The 14,714-nt window shown below is 52.5% G+C and overlaps 2 long non-coding RNA genes across 3 annotated transcripts; both read right to left on the bottom strand.

Annotated features, from left to right (window-relative positions):
* Nucleotides 1-9,275: 9,275 nt before the first annotated feature.
* On the bottom strand, nucleotides 9,276-11,210 carry LOC144901748 (uncharacterized). The gene is made up of 2 exons (XR_013629839.1): nucleotides 10,435-11,210; nucleotides 9,276-10,365 (listed from the first exon to the last, which is right to left on the bottom strand). It is a non-coding gene; the product is annotated as an uncharacterized LOC144901748 (long non-coding RNA).
* Nucleotides 11,211-11,257: 47 nt separating this feature from the next.
* On the bottom strand, nucleotides 11,258-13,910 carry LOC144901774 (uncharacterized). Of its 2 annotated transcripts, none has more exons than XR_013629862.1 (6): nucleotides 12,927-13,910; nucleotides 12,607-12,658; nucleotides 12,429-12,525; nucleotides 11,599-11,669; nucleotides 11,433-11,484; nucleotides 11,258-11,351 (listed from the first exon to the last, which is right to left on the bottom strand). It is a non-coding gene; the product is annotated as an uncharacterized LOC144901774 (long non-coding RNA). The 2 variants fall into 2 exon arrangements; XR_013629861.1 differs by having other exon boundaries at nucleotides 11,264-11,351; nucleotides 11,433-11,505.
* Nucleotides 13,911-14,714: the final 804 nt, after the last annotated feature.

Raw genomic sequence — 14,714 nt, 5'->3', positions numbered from 1 at the left:
ATACAGGCACGGGACCCACCATAGCCCAGCTGTCCTCCACCTTGAACTACTTGACCAACCCATATATTCATACCGTATATAAACCACATAGAGGCCAGCCCTTTGGAGTGGGTCTCTTTAGTTGACTTATTTTTTATTGCATAATATACACAATGCCATTTCATCACACACATGGGTGAGGCGGGCTTGGCTGGGGTTCCAAGCAGCAATTGAAGACAAGGACAATCCTCCATGTCCAAAGCAGGGATGTCAGAGAGCGGGCGGCAGCAAAGATACGTCCAACACTTTAAGGCTGGCCCTTTAAGCTGGCCCTTTAAGGCTGGCCCTTTAAGGCTGGCCCTTTAAGCTGGCCCTTTAAGGCTGGCCCTTTAAGCTGGCCCTTTAAGGCTGGCCCTTTGAGGCTGGCCCTTTAAGCTGGCCCCTTAAGGCTGGCCCTTTAAGCTGGCCCTCTAAGGCTGGCCCTTTAAGCTGGCCCTCTAAGGCTGGCCCTCTAAGGCTGGCCCTTTAAGGCTTGCCCTTTAAGGCTGGCCCTTTAAGCTGGCCCCTTAAGGCTGGCCCTTTAAGCTGGCCCTCTAAGGCTGGCCCTTTAAGCTGGCCCTTTAAGCTGGCCCTTTAAGGCTGGCCCTTTAAGGCTGGCCCTTTAAGGCTGGCCCTTTAAGGCTGGCCCTTTAAGGCTGGCCCTTTAAGCTGGCCCTTTAAGGCTGGCCCTTTAAGCTGGCCCTTTAAGGCTGGCCCTTTAAGCTGGCCCTTTAAGGCTGGCCCTTTAAGGCTGGCCCTTTAAGCCTGCCCCTTAAGGCTGGCCCTTTAAGCAGGCCCTCTAAGGCTGGCCCTTTAAGCTGGCCCTCTAAGGCTGGCCCTTTAAGGCTTGCCCTTTAAGGCTGGCCCTTTAAGCTGGCCCCTTAAGGCTGGCCCTTTAAGCTGGCCCTTTAAGGCTGGCCCTTTAAGGCTGGCCCTTTAAGCTGGCCCTTTAAAGCTGGCCCTTTAAGGCAGGCCCTTTAAGGCTGGCCCTTTAAGCCCTCCCCCTTAAGGCTGGCCCTTTAAGCTGGCCCTTTAAGCTGGCCCTTTAAGGCTGGTCCTCTAAGGCTGGCCCTTTAAGACTGGCCCTTTAAGGCTGGCCCTTTAAGGCTGGCCCTTTAAGCTGGCCCCTTAAGGCTGGCTGTTTAAGCTGGCCCTCTAAGGCTGGCCCTTTAAGCTGGCCCTCTAAGGCTGGCCCTTTAAGGCTGGCCCTTTAAGGCTTGCCCTTTAAGGCTGGCCCTTTAAGCTGGCCCTTTAAGGCTGGCCCTTTAAGCTGGCCCTTTAAGGCTGGCCCTTTAAGGCTGGCCCTTTAAGCTGGCCCTTTAAGGCTGGCCCTTTAAGCTGGCCCCTTAAGGCTGGCCCTTTAAGCTGGCCCTCTAAGGCTGGCCCTTTAAGCTGGCCCTTTAAGGCTGGCCCTCTAAGGCTGGCCCTTTAAGACTGGCCCTTTAAGGCTGGCCCTTTAAGGCTGGCCCTTTAAGCTGGCCCCTTAAAGCTTGCCCTTTAAGCTGGCCCTCTAAGGCTGGCCCTTTAAGCTGGCCCTTTAAGGCTGGCCCTTTAAGCTGGCCCTTTAAGGCTGGCCCTTTAAGGCTGGCCCTTTAAGCAGGCCCTTTAAGGCTGGCCCTTTAAGGCTGGCCCTTTAAGGCTTGCCCTTTAAGGCTGGCCCTTTAAGCTGGCCCTTTAAGGCTGGCCCTTTAAGGCTGGCCCTTTAAGCTGGCCCTTTAAGGCTGGCCCTTTAAGCTGGCCCTTTAAGGCTGGCCCTTTGAGGCTGGCCCTTTAAGCTGGCCCCTTAAGGCTGGCCCTTTAAGCTGGCCCTCTAAGGCTGGCCCTTTAAGCTGGCCCTCTAAGGCTGGCCCTCTAAGGCTGGCCCTTTAAGGCTTGCCCTTTAAGGCTGGCCCTTTAAGCTGGCCCCTTAAGGCTGGCCCTTTAAGCTGGCCCTCTAAGGCTGGCCCTTTAAGCTGGCCCTTTAAGCTGGCCCTTTAAGGCTGGCCCTTTAAGGCTGGCCCTTTAAGGCTGGCCCTTTAAGGCTGGCCCTTTAAGGCTGGCCCTTTAAGTTGGCCCCTTAAGGCTGGCCATCTAAGGCTGGCCCTTTAAGCTGGCCCTTTAAGGCTGGCCTTTTAAGCTGGCCCTTTAAGGCTGGCCCTTTAAGCTGGCCCTTTAAGGCTGGCCCTCTAAGGCTGGCCCTTTAAGGCTGGCCCTTTAAGGCTGGCCCTTTAAGCTGGTCCCTTAAGGCTGGCCCTTTAAGGCTGGCCCTTTAAGGCTGGCCCCTTAAGGCTGGCCCTTTAAGCTGGCCCTCTAAGGCTGGCCCTTTAAGCTGGCCCTCTAAGGCTGGCCCTTTAAGGCTTGCCCTTTAAGGCTGGCCCTTTAAGCTGGCCCCTTAAGGCTGGCCCTTTAAGCTGGCCCTCTAAGGCTGGCCCTTTAAGCTGGCCCTTTAAGCTGGCCCCTTAAGGCTGGCCCTTTAAGCTGGCCCTCTAAGGCTGGCCCTTTAAGGCTGGCCCTTTAAGGCTGGCCCTTTAAGCTGGCCCTTTAAAGCTGGCCCTTTAAGCTGGCCCTTTAAGGCTGGCCCTTTAAGGCTGGCCCTTTAAGGCTGGCCCTTTAAGCTGGCCCTTTAAGGCTGGCCCTTTGAGGCTGGCCCTTTAAGCTGGCCCTTTAAGGCTGGCCCTTTGAGGCTGGCCCTTTAAGCTGGCCCCTTAAGGCTGGCCCTTTAAGCTGGCCCTCTAAGGCTGGCCCTTTAAGCTGGCCCTCTAAGGCTGGCCCTTTAAGGCTTGCCCTTTAAGGCTGGCCCTTTAAGCTGGCCCCTTAAGGCTGGCCCTTTAAGCTGGCCCTCTAAGGCTGGCCCTTTAAGCTGGCCCCTTAAGGCTGGCCCTTTAAGGCCGGCCCTTTAAGCTGGCCCTTTAAGGCTGGCCCTTTAAGCTGGCCCTTTAAGGCTGGCCCTTTAAGCTGGCCCTTTAAGGCTGGCCCTTTAAGGCTGGCCCTTTAAGCCTGCCCCTTAAGGCTGGCCCTTTAAGCAGGCCCTCTAAGGCTGGCCCTTTAAGCTGGCCCTCTAAGGCTGGCCCTTTAAGGCTTGCCCTTTAAGGCTGGCCCTTTAAGCTGGCCCCTTAAGGCTGGCCCTTTAAGCTGGCCCTTTAAGGCTGGCCCTTTAAGGCTGGCCCTTTAAGCTGGCCCTTTAAAGCTGGCCCTTTAAGGCAGGCCCTTTAAGGCTGGCCCTTTAAGCCCTCCCCCTTAAGGCTGGCCCTTTAAGCTGGCCCTTTAAGCTGGCCCTTTAAGGCTGGTCCTCTAAGGCTGGCCCTTTAAGACTGGCCCTTTAAGGCTGGCCCTTTAAGGCTGGCCCTTTAAGCTGGCCCCTTAAGGCTGGCTGTTTAAGCTGGCCCTCTAAGGCTGGCCCTTTAAGCTGGCCCTCTAAGGCTGGCCCTTTAAGGCTGGCCCTTTAAGGCTTGCCCTTTAAGGCTGGCCCTTTAAGCTGGCCCTTTAAGGCTGGCCCTTTAAGCTGGCCCTTTAAGGCTGGCCCTTTAAGGCTGGCCCTTTAAGCTGGCCCTTTAAGGCTGGCCCTTTAAGCTGGCCCCTTAAGGCTGGCCCTTTAAGCTGGCCCTCTAAGGCTGGCCCTTTAAGCTGGCCCTTTAAGGCTGGCCCTCTAAGGCTGGCCCTTTAAGACTGGCCCTTTAAGGCTGGCCCTTTAAGGCTGGCCCTTTAAGCTGGCCCCTTAAGGCTGGCCCTTTAAGCTGGCCCTCTAAGGCTGGCCCTTTAGGCTGGCCCTTTAAGCTGGCCCTTTAAGGCTGGCCCTTTAAGGCTGGCCCTTTAAGCTGGCCCTTTAAGGCTGGCCCTTTAAGGCTGGCCCTTTAAGCTGGCCCTTTAAGGCTGGCCCTTTAAGCTGTCCCTTTAAGGCTGGCCCTTTAAGGCTGGCCCTTTAAGCTGGCCCTTTAAGGCTGGCCCTTTAAGCTGGCCCTTTAAGCTGGCCCTTTAAGGCTGGCCCTTTAAGCTGGCCCCTTAAGGCTGGCCCTTTAAGCTGGCCCTGTAAAGCTGGCCCTCTAAGGCTGGCCCTTTAAGCTGGCCCCTTAAGGCTGGCCCTTTAAGCTGGCCCTCTAAGGCTGGCCCTTTAAGCTGGCCCTCTAAGGCTGGCCCTTTAAGGCTGGCCCTTTAAGGCTGGCCTTTTAAGGCTGGCCCTTTAAGTTGGCCCTTTATGGCTGGCCCTTTAAAGCTGGCCCTTTAAGGCTGGCCCTTTAAGCTGGCCCTCTAAGGCTGGCCCTCTAAGGCTGGCCCTTTAAGGCTGGCCCTTTAAGCTGGCGCTCTAAGGCTGGCCCTTTAAGGCTGGCCCTCTAAGGCTGGCCCCTTAAGGCTGGCTGTTTAAGCTGGCCCTCTAAGGCTGGCCCTTTAAGCTGGCCCTCTAAGGCTGGCCCTTTAAGGCTGGCCCTTTAAGGCTTGCCCTTTAAGGCTGGCCCTTTAAGCTGGCCCTTTAAGGCTGGCCCTTTAAGCTGGCCCTTTAAGGCTGGCCCTTTAAGGCTGGCCCTTTAAGCTGGCCCTTTAAGGCTGGCCCTTTAAGCTGGCCCCTTAAGGCTGGCCCTTTAAGCTGGCCCTCTAAGGCTGGCCCTTTAAGCTGGCCCTTTAAGGCTGGCCCTCTAAGGCTGGCCCTTTAAGACTGGCCCTTTAAGGCTGGCCCTTTAAGGCTGGCCCTTTAAGCTGGCCCCTTAAAGCTTGCCCTTTAAGCTGGCCCTCTAAGGCTGGCCCTTTAAGCTGGCCCTTTAAGGCTGGCCCTTTAAGCTGGCCCTTTAAGGCTGGCCCTTTAAGGCTGGCCCTTTAAGCAGGCCCTTTAAGGCTGGCCCTTTAAGGCTGGCCCTTTAAGGCTTGCCCTTTAAGGCTGGCCCTTTAAGCTGGCCCTTTAAGGCTGGCCCTTTAAGGCTGGCCCTTTAAGCTGGCCCTTTAAGGCTGGCCCTTTAAGCTGGCCCTTTAAGGCTGGCCCTTTGAGGCTGGCCCTTTAAGCTGGCCCCTTAAGGCTGGCCCTTTAAGCTGGCCCTCTAAGGCTGGCCCTTTAAGCTGGCCCTCTAAGGCTGGCCCTCTAAGGCTGGCCCTTTAAGGCTTGCCCTTTAAGGCTGGCCCTTTAAGCTGGCCCCTTAAGGCTGGCCCTTTAAGCTGGCCCTCTAAGGCTGGCCCTTTAAGCTGGCCCTCTAAGGCTGGCCCTTTAAGTTGGCCCCTTAAGGCTGGCCATCTAAGGCTGGCCCTTTAAGCTGGCCCTTTAAGGCTGGCCTTTTAAGCTGGCCCTTTAAGGCTGGCCCTTTAAGCTGGCCCTTTAAGGCTGGCCCTCTAAGGCTGGCCCTTTAAGACTGGCCCTTTAAGGCTGGCCCTTTAAGCTGGTCCCTTAAGGCTGGCCCTTTAAGGCTGGCCCTTTAAGGCTGGCCCCTTAAGGCTGGCCCTTTAAGCTGGCCCTCTAAGGCTGGCCCTTTAAGGCTTGCCCTTTAAGGCTGGCCCTTTAAGCTGGCCCCTTTAGGCTGGCCCTTTAAGCTGGCCCTCTAAGGCTGGCCTTTTAAGCTGGCCCTTTAAGCTGGCCCCTTAAGGCTGGCCCTTTAAGCTGGCCCTCTAAGGCTGGCCCTTTAAGGCTGGCCCTTTAAGGCTGGCCCTTTAAGCTGGCCCTTTAAAGCTGGCCCTTTAAGCTGGCCCTTTAAGGCTGGCCCTTTAAGGCTGGCCCTTTAAGCTGGCCCTTTAAGGCTGGCCCTTTAAGCTGGCCCTTTAAGGCTGGCCCTTTGAGGCTGGCCCTTTAAGCTGGCCCTTTAAGGCTGGCCCTTTGAGGCTGGCCCTTTAAGCTGGCCCCTTAAGGCTGGCCCTTTAAGCTGGCCCTCTAAGGCTGGCCCTTTAAGCTGGCCCTCTAAGGCTGGCCCTTTAAGGCTTGCCCTTTAAGGCTGGCCCTTTAAGCTGGCCCCTTAAGGCTGGCCCTTTAAGCTGGCCCTCTAAGGCTGGCCCTTTAAGCTGGCCCTTTAAACTGGCCCCTTAAGGCTGGCCCTTTAAGGCCGGCCCTTTAAGCTGGCCCTTTAAGGCTGGCCCTTTAAGCTGGCCCTTTAAGGCTGGCCCTTTAAGCTGGCCCTTTAAGGCTGGCCCTTTAAGGCTGGCCCTTTAAGCCTGCCCCTTAAGGCTGGCCCTTTAAGCAGGCCCTCTAAGGCTGGCCCTTTAAGCTGGCCCTCTAAGGCTGGCCCTTTAAGGCTTGCCCTTTAAGGCTGGCCCTTTAAGCTGGCCCCTTAAGGCTGGCCCCTTAAGCTGGCCCTTTAAGGCTGGCCCTTTAAGGCTGGCCCTTTAAGCTGGCCCTTTAAAGCTGGCCCTTTAAGGCAGGCCCTTTAAGGCTGGCCCTTTAAGCCCTCCCCCTTAAGGCTGGCCCTTTAAGCTGGCCCTTTAAGCTGGCCCTTTAAGGCTGGTCCTCTAAGGCTGGCCCTTTAAGACTGGCCCTTTAAGGCTGGCCCTTTAAGCTGGCCCCTTAAGGCTGGCTGTTTAAGCTGGCCCTCTAAGGCTGGCCCTTTAAGCTGGCCCTCTAAGGCTGGCCCTTTAAGGCTGGCCCTTTAAGGCTTGCCCTTTAAGGCTGGCCCTTTAAGCTGGCCCTTTAAGGCTGGCCCTTTAAGCTGGCCCTTTAAGGCTGGCCCTTTAAGGCTGGCCCTTTAAGCTGGCCCTTTAAGGCTGGCCCTTTAAGCTGGCCCCTTAAGGCTGGCCCTTTAAGCTGGCCCTCTAAGGCTGGCCCTTTAAGCTGGCCCTTTAAGGCTGGCCCTCTAAGGCTGGCCCTTTAAGACTGGCCCTTTAAGGCTGGCCCTTTAAGGCTGGCCCTTTAAGCTGGCCCCTTAAGGCTGGCCCTTTAAGCTGGCCCTCTAAGGCTGGCCCTTTAGGCTGGCCCTTTAAGCTGGCCCTTTAAGGCTGGCCCTTTAAGGCTGGCCCTTTAAGCTGGCCCTTTAAGGCTGGCCCTTTAAGGCTGGCCCTTTAAGCTGGCCCTTTAAGGCTGGCCCTTTAAGCTGGCCCTTTAAGCTGGCCCTTTAAGGCTGGCCCTTTAAGCTGGCCCCTTAAGGCTGGCCCTTTAAGCTGGCCCTGTAAAGCTGGCCCTCTAAGGCTGGCCCTTTAAGCTGGCCCCTTAAGGCTGGCCCTTTAAGCTGGCCCTCTAAGGCTGGCCCTTTAAGCTGGCCCTCTAAGGCTGGCCCTTTAAGGCTGGCCCTTTAAGGCTGGCCCTTTAAGGCTGGCCCTTTAAGCTGGCCCTTTATGGCTGGCCCTTTAAAGCTGGCCCTTTAAGGCTGGCCCTTTAAGGCTGGCCCTTTAAGCTGGCCCTCTAAGGCTGGCCCTCTAAGGCTGGCCCTTTAAGGCTGGCCCTTTAAGCTGGCGCTCTAAGGCTGGCCCTTTAAGGCTGGCCCTCTAAGGCTGGCCCTTTAAGGCTGGCCCTTTAAGGCTGGCCCTTTAAGGCTGGCCCTTTAAGCTGGCCCCTTAAGGCTGGCCCTTTAAGCTGGCCCTCTAAGGCTGGCCCTTTAAGCTGGCCATCTAAGGCTGGCCCTTTAAGCTGGCCCTTTAAGCTGGCCCCTTAAGGCTGGCCCTCTAAGGCTGGCCCTTTAAGCTGGCCCTTTAAGGCTGGCCCTTTAAGGCTGGCCCTTTAAGCTGGCCCCTTAAGGCTGGCCCTTTAAGCTGGCCCTCTAAGGCTGGCCCTTTAAGCTGGCCATCTAAGGCTGGCCCTTTAAGCTGGCCCTTTAAGCTGGCCCCTTAAGGCTGGCCCTCTAAGGCTGGCCCTTTAAGCTGGCCCTTTAAGGCTGGCCCTTTAAGCTGGCCCTCTAAGGCTGGCCCTTTAAGCTGGCCCTTTAAGGCTGGCCCTTTAAGCTGGCCCTCTAAGGCTGGCCCTTTAAGCTGGCCCTTTAAGGCTGGCCCTTTAAGCTGGCCCTCTAAGGCTGGCCCTTTAAGGCTGGCCCTTTAAGCTGGCCCTTTAAGGCTGGCCCTTTAAGCTGGCCCTTTAAGGCTGGCCCTTTAAGGCTGGCCCTTTAAGGCTGGCCCTTTAAGCTGGCCCTTTAAGGCTGGCCCTCTAAGGCTGGCCCTTTAGGACTGGCCCTTTAAGGCTGGCCCTTTAAGGCTGGCCCTTTAAGCTGGCCCCTTAAGGCTGGCCCTTTAAGCTGGCCCTCTAAGGCTGGCCCTTTAAGCTGGCCCTCTAAGGCTGGCCCTTTAAGGCTGGCCCTTTAAGGCTTGCCCTTTAAGGCTGGCCCTTTAAGCTGGCCCTTTAAGGCTGGCCCTTTAAGCTGGCCCTTTAAGGCTGGCCCTTTAAGGCTTGCCCTTTAAGGCTGGCCCTTTAAGCTGGCCCTTTAAGGCTGGCCCTTTAAGCTGGCCCTTTAAGGCTGGCCCTTTAAGGCTGGCCCTTTAAGCTGGCCCTTTAAGGCTGGCCCTTTAAGCTGGCCCTTTAAGGCTGGCCCTTTAAGGCTGGCCCTTTAAGCTGGCCCCTTAAGGCTGGCCCTTTAAGCTGGCCCTCTAAGGCTGGCCCTTTAAGCTGGCCCTCTAAGGCTGGCCCTCTAAGGCTGGCCCTTTAAGGCTTGCCCTTTAAGGCTGGCCCTCTAAGGCTGGCCCTTTAAGCTGGCCCTATAAGGCTGGCCCTTTAAGCTGGCCCTTTAAAGCTGACCCTCTAAGGCTGGCCCTTTAAGCTGGCCCTTTAAGGCTGGCCCTTTAAGCTGGGCCTTTAAGGCTGGCCCTCTAAGGCTGGCCCTTTAAGGCTGGCCCTCTAAGGCTGGCCCTTTAAGGCTGGCCCTTTAAGCTGGGCCTTTAAGGCTGGCCCTCTAAGGCTGGCCCTTTAAGGCTGGCCCTCTAAGGCTGGCCCTTTAAAGCTGACCCTCTAAGGCTGGCCCTTTAAGCTGGGCCTTTAAGGCTGGCCCTTTAAGGCTGGCCCTTTAAGGCTGGCCCTCTAAGGCTGGCCCTTTCAGGCCAGAAACATGTAGCAACATGTCAGTCCACTTTACAAAATTTACCGGTAAATAATCCAACACTTATACATCCAATTCAAGATGGCCATCCTTCATAGTTGCAGTAAAAGTTCACTATTGGCATTCATCCCACTCTACTGTCTAGCAATGTGTTTAGCAGTTGAAATATGCATGTGCTGGAAATGGTGTGTTCCTAACGTCCGAGTGTACTCGGAAGATGAAAACTTGAGCTTTGTTGTCCTTCACATTGTCCCGGAACACATTGGGAGCGTTGTCTCCGTCAAAGGCAATATTAGCGACATCTGGTGGAAGAAGGAAGGCAAAGCAATCTCGCTACAACGAGTGAAAGACAGATCGCCATTACAAACAAAAATGCTTTAATTAGTTCATGTCATTAACAGTTCAATTGCTTGGTGGTCATTATATGCACAAGTTAGCGCCAAAATAACCAGTCCGTTTCAATGCGCGCTGTGACATAAGATGCTCATGACGTCAGCGGTCACGTGATGAAATGGTCACCATTTGGAAGCAGTGTGACTCAGGAAGACTTGACACACTTCGAGGCTTCGGGCTCATTTCACCATCTCTACTAAAAACAAATAGTTGATGGAAAAGCAGAAATCATGAAAATAATGCGTGTAACATCTATTCGCCTTCTTACAGTGTGCATGTTCATCGTTTCGTCGCATGCTTGAGCTTCATGGCCAATTTTTACACGGATTTACGCACCACATTTCCCAAAACGGTGGAAACTTTGGGTCTTGGGAGTTAACTCGGAGTTATGAGGGTGTTAGCGGAGCAATGCTGTCACCTAGTGGCGTTATGGCAGTACTGCAGTGATTTCAAATTGTCACTTTGTTCCAACGATTGAGGGAAGGTTGTCATGTAGCTATGATACCTATTAAGTATCCTCCCTGCTGCGTTAGGAACCTTGGGGGCTGGTCTACAATTGGGTGTGGAGGGGGTGAGGGGTTTCCTTGGGGCTACTCCTTTGCCCTCGGCATGGTTCTGGCTCGGTCACCCTTCTATTTTAACCGCACTAGATACAGGCACGGGACCCACCATAGCCCAGCTGTCCTCCACCTTGAACTACTTGACCAACCCATATATTCATACCGTATATAAACCACATAGAGGCCAGCCCTTTGGAGTGGGTCTCTTTAGTTGACTTATTTTTTATTGCATAATATACACAATGCCATTTCATCACACACATGGGTGAGGCGGGCTTGGCTGGGGTTCCAAGCAGCAATTGAAGACAAGGACAATCCTCCATGTCCAAAGCAGGGATGTCAGAGAGCGGGCGGCAGCAAAGATACGTCCAACAGTTGAGAGTCAGTGAAAGGGCTGCTGGAGTACACGACATCCTCGTCTGAGTTTGCAGCAGAGTCGTACAGCATGGGGTCCACGTCGAGATCCAAATGAGTCTCTAGGATGTCATCGCTCAGTCCTGAACCAACCACAAGAAAGACAGAGGAAGCAAAGTGCACAGTACGGGTCAAAGGTCACAACAACTAACCTTACATGAGACGTCAACACACGTTTGTCTCCATGAAGGTACAGTGCATCCGGAAAGTATTCACAGCGCTTCACTTTTTCTACATTTTGTCATGTTACATTCATGTTTTGAATATATTAAAAATAGAAAACCAAAAAAATCACATTTACATAAGTATTCACAGATCTTTCTACAGCTCAATTGGAGTCCACCTGCAGTAAATTCAGTTGATTGGACATGATTTGGAAATACAATAACTGTCTATATAAGGTCCCACAGTTGACTGTGCATGTCAGAGCACAAACGCCAAGCATGAAGTCAAAAGAACTGTCTGTAGACCTGCGAGACAGGATTGTCTTGAGGCACAAATCTGGGGAAGGATACAGAAACATTTCTGCTGCTTTGAAGGTCCCAATGAGCACAGTGGCCCCCATTATTCGACTAGTCAGGATAGAAGGAAAAATGAATGCAGCAATATATAGAGATATCCTGGATGAAAATATTGTGGGACCTTATATAGACAGTTATTATATTTTCCAAATCATGTCCAATCAACTGAATTTACTGCAGGTGGACTCCAATTACGCTGTAGAAAGATCTCAAGGATGATCAGTGGAAAAAAGATGCACCTGAGCTCAATTTTGAGCTTCATGGCAAAGGCTGTGACTACTTATGTAAATGTGATTTTTTGTTTTCTATTTTTAATAAATTCAAAAAAGTAAAAAAAAAACTTTTTCACATTGTCATAATGGAGTATTTTGAGGTAAGAGATTAAATTAATACAATTGGGAATGAGGCTGTAACTTGACAAAATGTGGAAAAAGTGAAGCGCTGTGAATACTTTCCGGATGTACTGTATGTGCCCTGGGATTGGCTGGCCACCGGTCCAGGGTGTACCCCGCCTCTCGCCCCAAATCAGGCTCCAGCATACCCCCACCCTAGTGAGGATAAGAGACATAGAAAATGAATGAATAACTAAACCATGTTGGTGTCATTCAACAGCTGTACTGTAATCTTACCTTGTCTAAGCTGTTGGGACCAAATTCTTGAGCGTCAACATCCTTCAGTATTCTGTTAAATGGATGGAGAATGCTGCACATGTAATTCATGTGGCAGCCAGAATATCTGTATTCATTAGTGCAGTCCAAAAAAGGAAAAGCAAGGCGATGGGGGCAGAAGGCATACCATGGAGCAGTCCAGAGACAAAAGAACTCCCAAAAACAGCTGGAGGAGGTCGCGGTCCACTGGGCAGTACACTGAAAAAAAATTTGGAGTGCCATTTACTTGAGAAAAGCTAGGTAACAATTTGCACGCACAATTCCCAAGCAACTTTTCCTTGGGAAATACTCTGGTCAAATTTACTTTTTTTGAATGAAAAAGGTACTCTTTGCTAGTAAATTTGACCCCAAACTACCTTTGAATCTACTTCAAAATCCATATAAATGTACTCGCTTTTCAGGATTGTTTAACTAGTTTTCCCTGACTTTATTTGAATATGATTGTGTAGTATTTTTTAAGATGGCCTTCTTTGAATGAAATGATCTTAACACATCTTCTACAAAACATTATTTCAAACCAGAACAGCTTCACTGCATTTGTACTAAAGCTGTATTTACTTCCAGATGACGGTGCACAAAAACGCAACACAGCCACAGGTTGAGGTACCTGTGAAATTAATTCAACATTTCATAACTAAACCAAAGACCTGGGATTTATTCCCTTAATTGGGAATCGTATTATTAGAATGATTATTTTTTGACTTCCACTTTCCTCATGCAGGTATGGACTTCCCACACTAGTGTGCCAGTCGCCTCCTTCTGGACTTTTGGTGTCTACTATACACTCAATTGGAGTCCACCTGCAGTAAATTCAGTTGATTGGACATGATTTGGAAATATAATAACCTTTTTCACATTGTCATAATGGAGTATTTTGAGCTAAGAGATTAAATTAATACAATTGGGAATGAGGCTGTAACTTGACAAAATGTGGAAAAAGTGAAGCGCTGTGAATACTTTCCGGATGCGCTGTATGTGCCCTGGGATTGGCTGGCCACCGGTCCAGGGTGTACCCCGCCTCTCGCCCCAAATCAGGCTCCAGCATACCCCCACCCTAGTGAGGATAAGAGACATAGAAAATGAATGAATAACTAAACCATGTTGGTGTCATTCAACAGCTGTACTGTAATCTTACCTTGTCTAAGCTGTTGGGACCAAATTCTTGAGCGTCAACATCCTTCAGTATTCTGTTAAATGGATGGTCAAATTTATATCTGGCCCTAACGAGCCCTAGCCAGCCCTAAAGAGCCCTGGCCCCAACTCGCCCTAGCCAGCCCTGGCCCCAACTCGCCCTAGCCCCAACTCGCCCTAGCCAGCCCTGGCCCCAACTCGCCCTAGCCAGCCCTGGCCCCAACTCGCCCTAGCCAGCCCTAACTCGGCCCTAAAACCCTCCTCCAACCATAGCCCTAAAACCCTAACCCAAACATTCAAACGAGATCTATGTTGACTACTTACCCAACGGCGCAGCGCAGACTACTCATGTTTCCTTCGGTTAGCTGGTCCGTTGATACCACCATTCTCTGCCAGTCTGTCTTCTTCCTCTTTTGTTTCAACGCTCCAAGGCGTATTACTGCCCTCCACAGGTTGGGCACAAGTGTAAGAAGGCTGGGGGGGCTGGGGCGAGGGAGTGGGGGGCTGGGGTGTGGGACGGGGGAGGCTGGGCCTAAATGTAGAAGGCTGGGGGGCTCGGGGACTGGGGTGTGGAAGGCTGGGCCCAAATGAGGAAGGCAGGGGGTGAGGGAGGGGGGAGGCTGCTATTTCTACTTGCTATGTACTGCCAACTAGGGGTCACTTTAAAGTAATGCTATTCTACTCGGTAAATACCACCATCTCGTGGTCACTTTAATGGACTGCTGCTTCCAACAATGCAATCTCAATGGGCGACGTTTTTCGCCAGTAACTCCCCAACGAAAGGTCGTATAAACATAGAACCGACTTCTGCCTACACAAATTCAGCTGCAAGCTTTCCGTTGAGACCCCCAAGCCAAACAAACTTGGGTGCCCTCATTCCATCCCAAGACCTGCAAAACATCCTTACCGCCAAAGGACAAAACCCCTGAGACTCCAGCGCTACCCCCTGGGTCAGCACCCAGCGCAAACGCACGAGGAAAGAGAAAAACCTTGACCAAGGTCAGCCACCGGGAGAGGAATCCGGCGATTACGGTGACCAGCTGTCCCTGCTCTTGGATCTGATGGCGCGAGGGGAATCGGTTCCCCCCACTCCCCCACCAACCCGGGCCACAGAGGCCCTTCGGCGTTGGGAGTCAGAATTCGCTTTCTGTTGAGAACCCTAAGAAATTGAAAAATAGAATCCAGGAATATGAACCTGTAAAACCTGTAAAACCTCATCCCAAGACCTGCAAAACATGCTTACCGCCGAAGGACAAAACCCCTGAGACTCCAGCGCTACCGCACGAGTAAAGAGAAAAACCTCGACCAAGGTCAGCCACCGGGAGAGGAATCCGACCATTACGGTGACCAGCTGTCCCTGCTCTTGGATCTGATGGCGCGAGGGGAATTGGTTCCCCCCACTCCCCCACCAACCCGGGCCACAGAGGCCCTTCGGCGTTGGGAGTCAGAATTCGCTTTCCGTTGAGAACCCTAAGAAATTGAAACCTGTGAAACCTGTGAAACCTGTGAAACCTGTGAAACCTGTGAAACCTGTAAAACCTGTAAAACCTGTAAAACCTGTAAAACCTGTAAAACCTGTAAAACCTGTAAAACCTGTAAAACCTGTAAAACCTGTAAAACCTGTAAAACCTTATCCCAAGACCTGCAAAACATCCTTACCGCCGAAGGACAAAACCCCTGAGACTCCAGCGCTACCGCACGAGTAAAGAGAAAAACCTCGACCAAGGTCAGCCACCGGGAGAGGAATCCGACGATTACGGTGACCAGCTGTCCCTGCTCTTGGATCTGATGGCGCGAGGGGAATCGGTTCCCCCCACTCCCCCACCAACCCAGGCCACAGAGGCCCTTCGGCATTGGGAGTCAGAATTCGCTTTCCGTTGAGAACCCTAGAGAAATTGAAAAATAGAATCCAGGAATATGAACCTGAATATGAACCGACATTGCTTCAAACAATATTATGTGTGTTAGCCTGTTAAACTATTCAATCTGCAACATTTTACACACACACTGAATGTTGAACCTGAATTTGCCAACAAATAGTTTAACGTCTGTCACCCCCTTGTGACAGCTCTTAGTTTTCCTCAGTTCCTCGTTCATGCCCTTGTTTTGTAT

Source organism: Doryrhamphus excisus, linkage group LG15 (assembly GCF_037039965.1).
Source record: "Doryrhamphus excisus strain RoL-2023G ecotype Guam linkage group LG15, RoL_Dexc_Guam_v1.1, whole genome shotgun sequence".
NCBI classification, from domain to species: Eukaryota; Metazoa; Chordata; class Actinopteri; order Syngnathiformes; family Syngnathidae; genus Doryrhamphus; species Doryrhamphus excisus.
The sequence above is the reverse complement of the archived record's forward strand: the minus strand, read 5'-3'. Positions and strand labels throughout refer to the sequence as shown.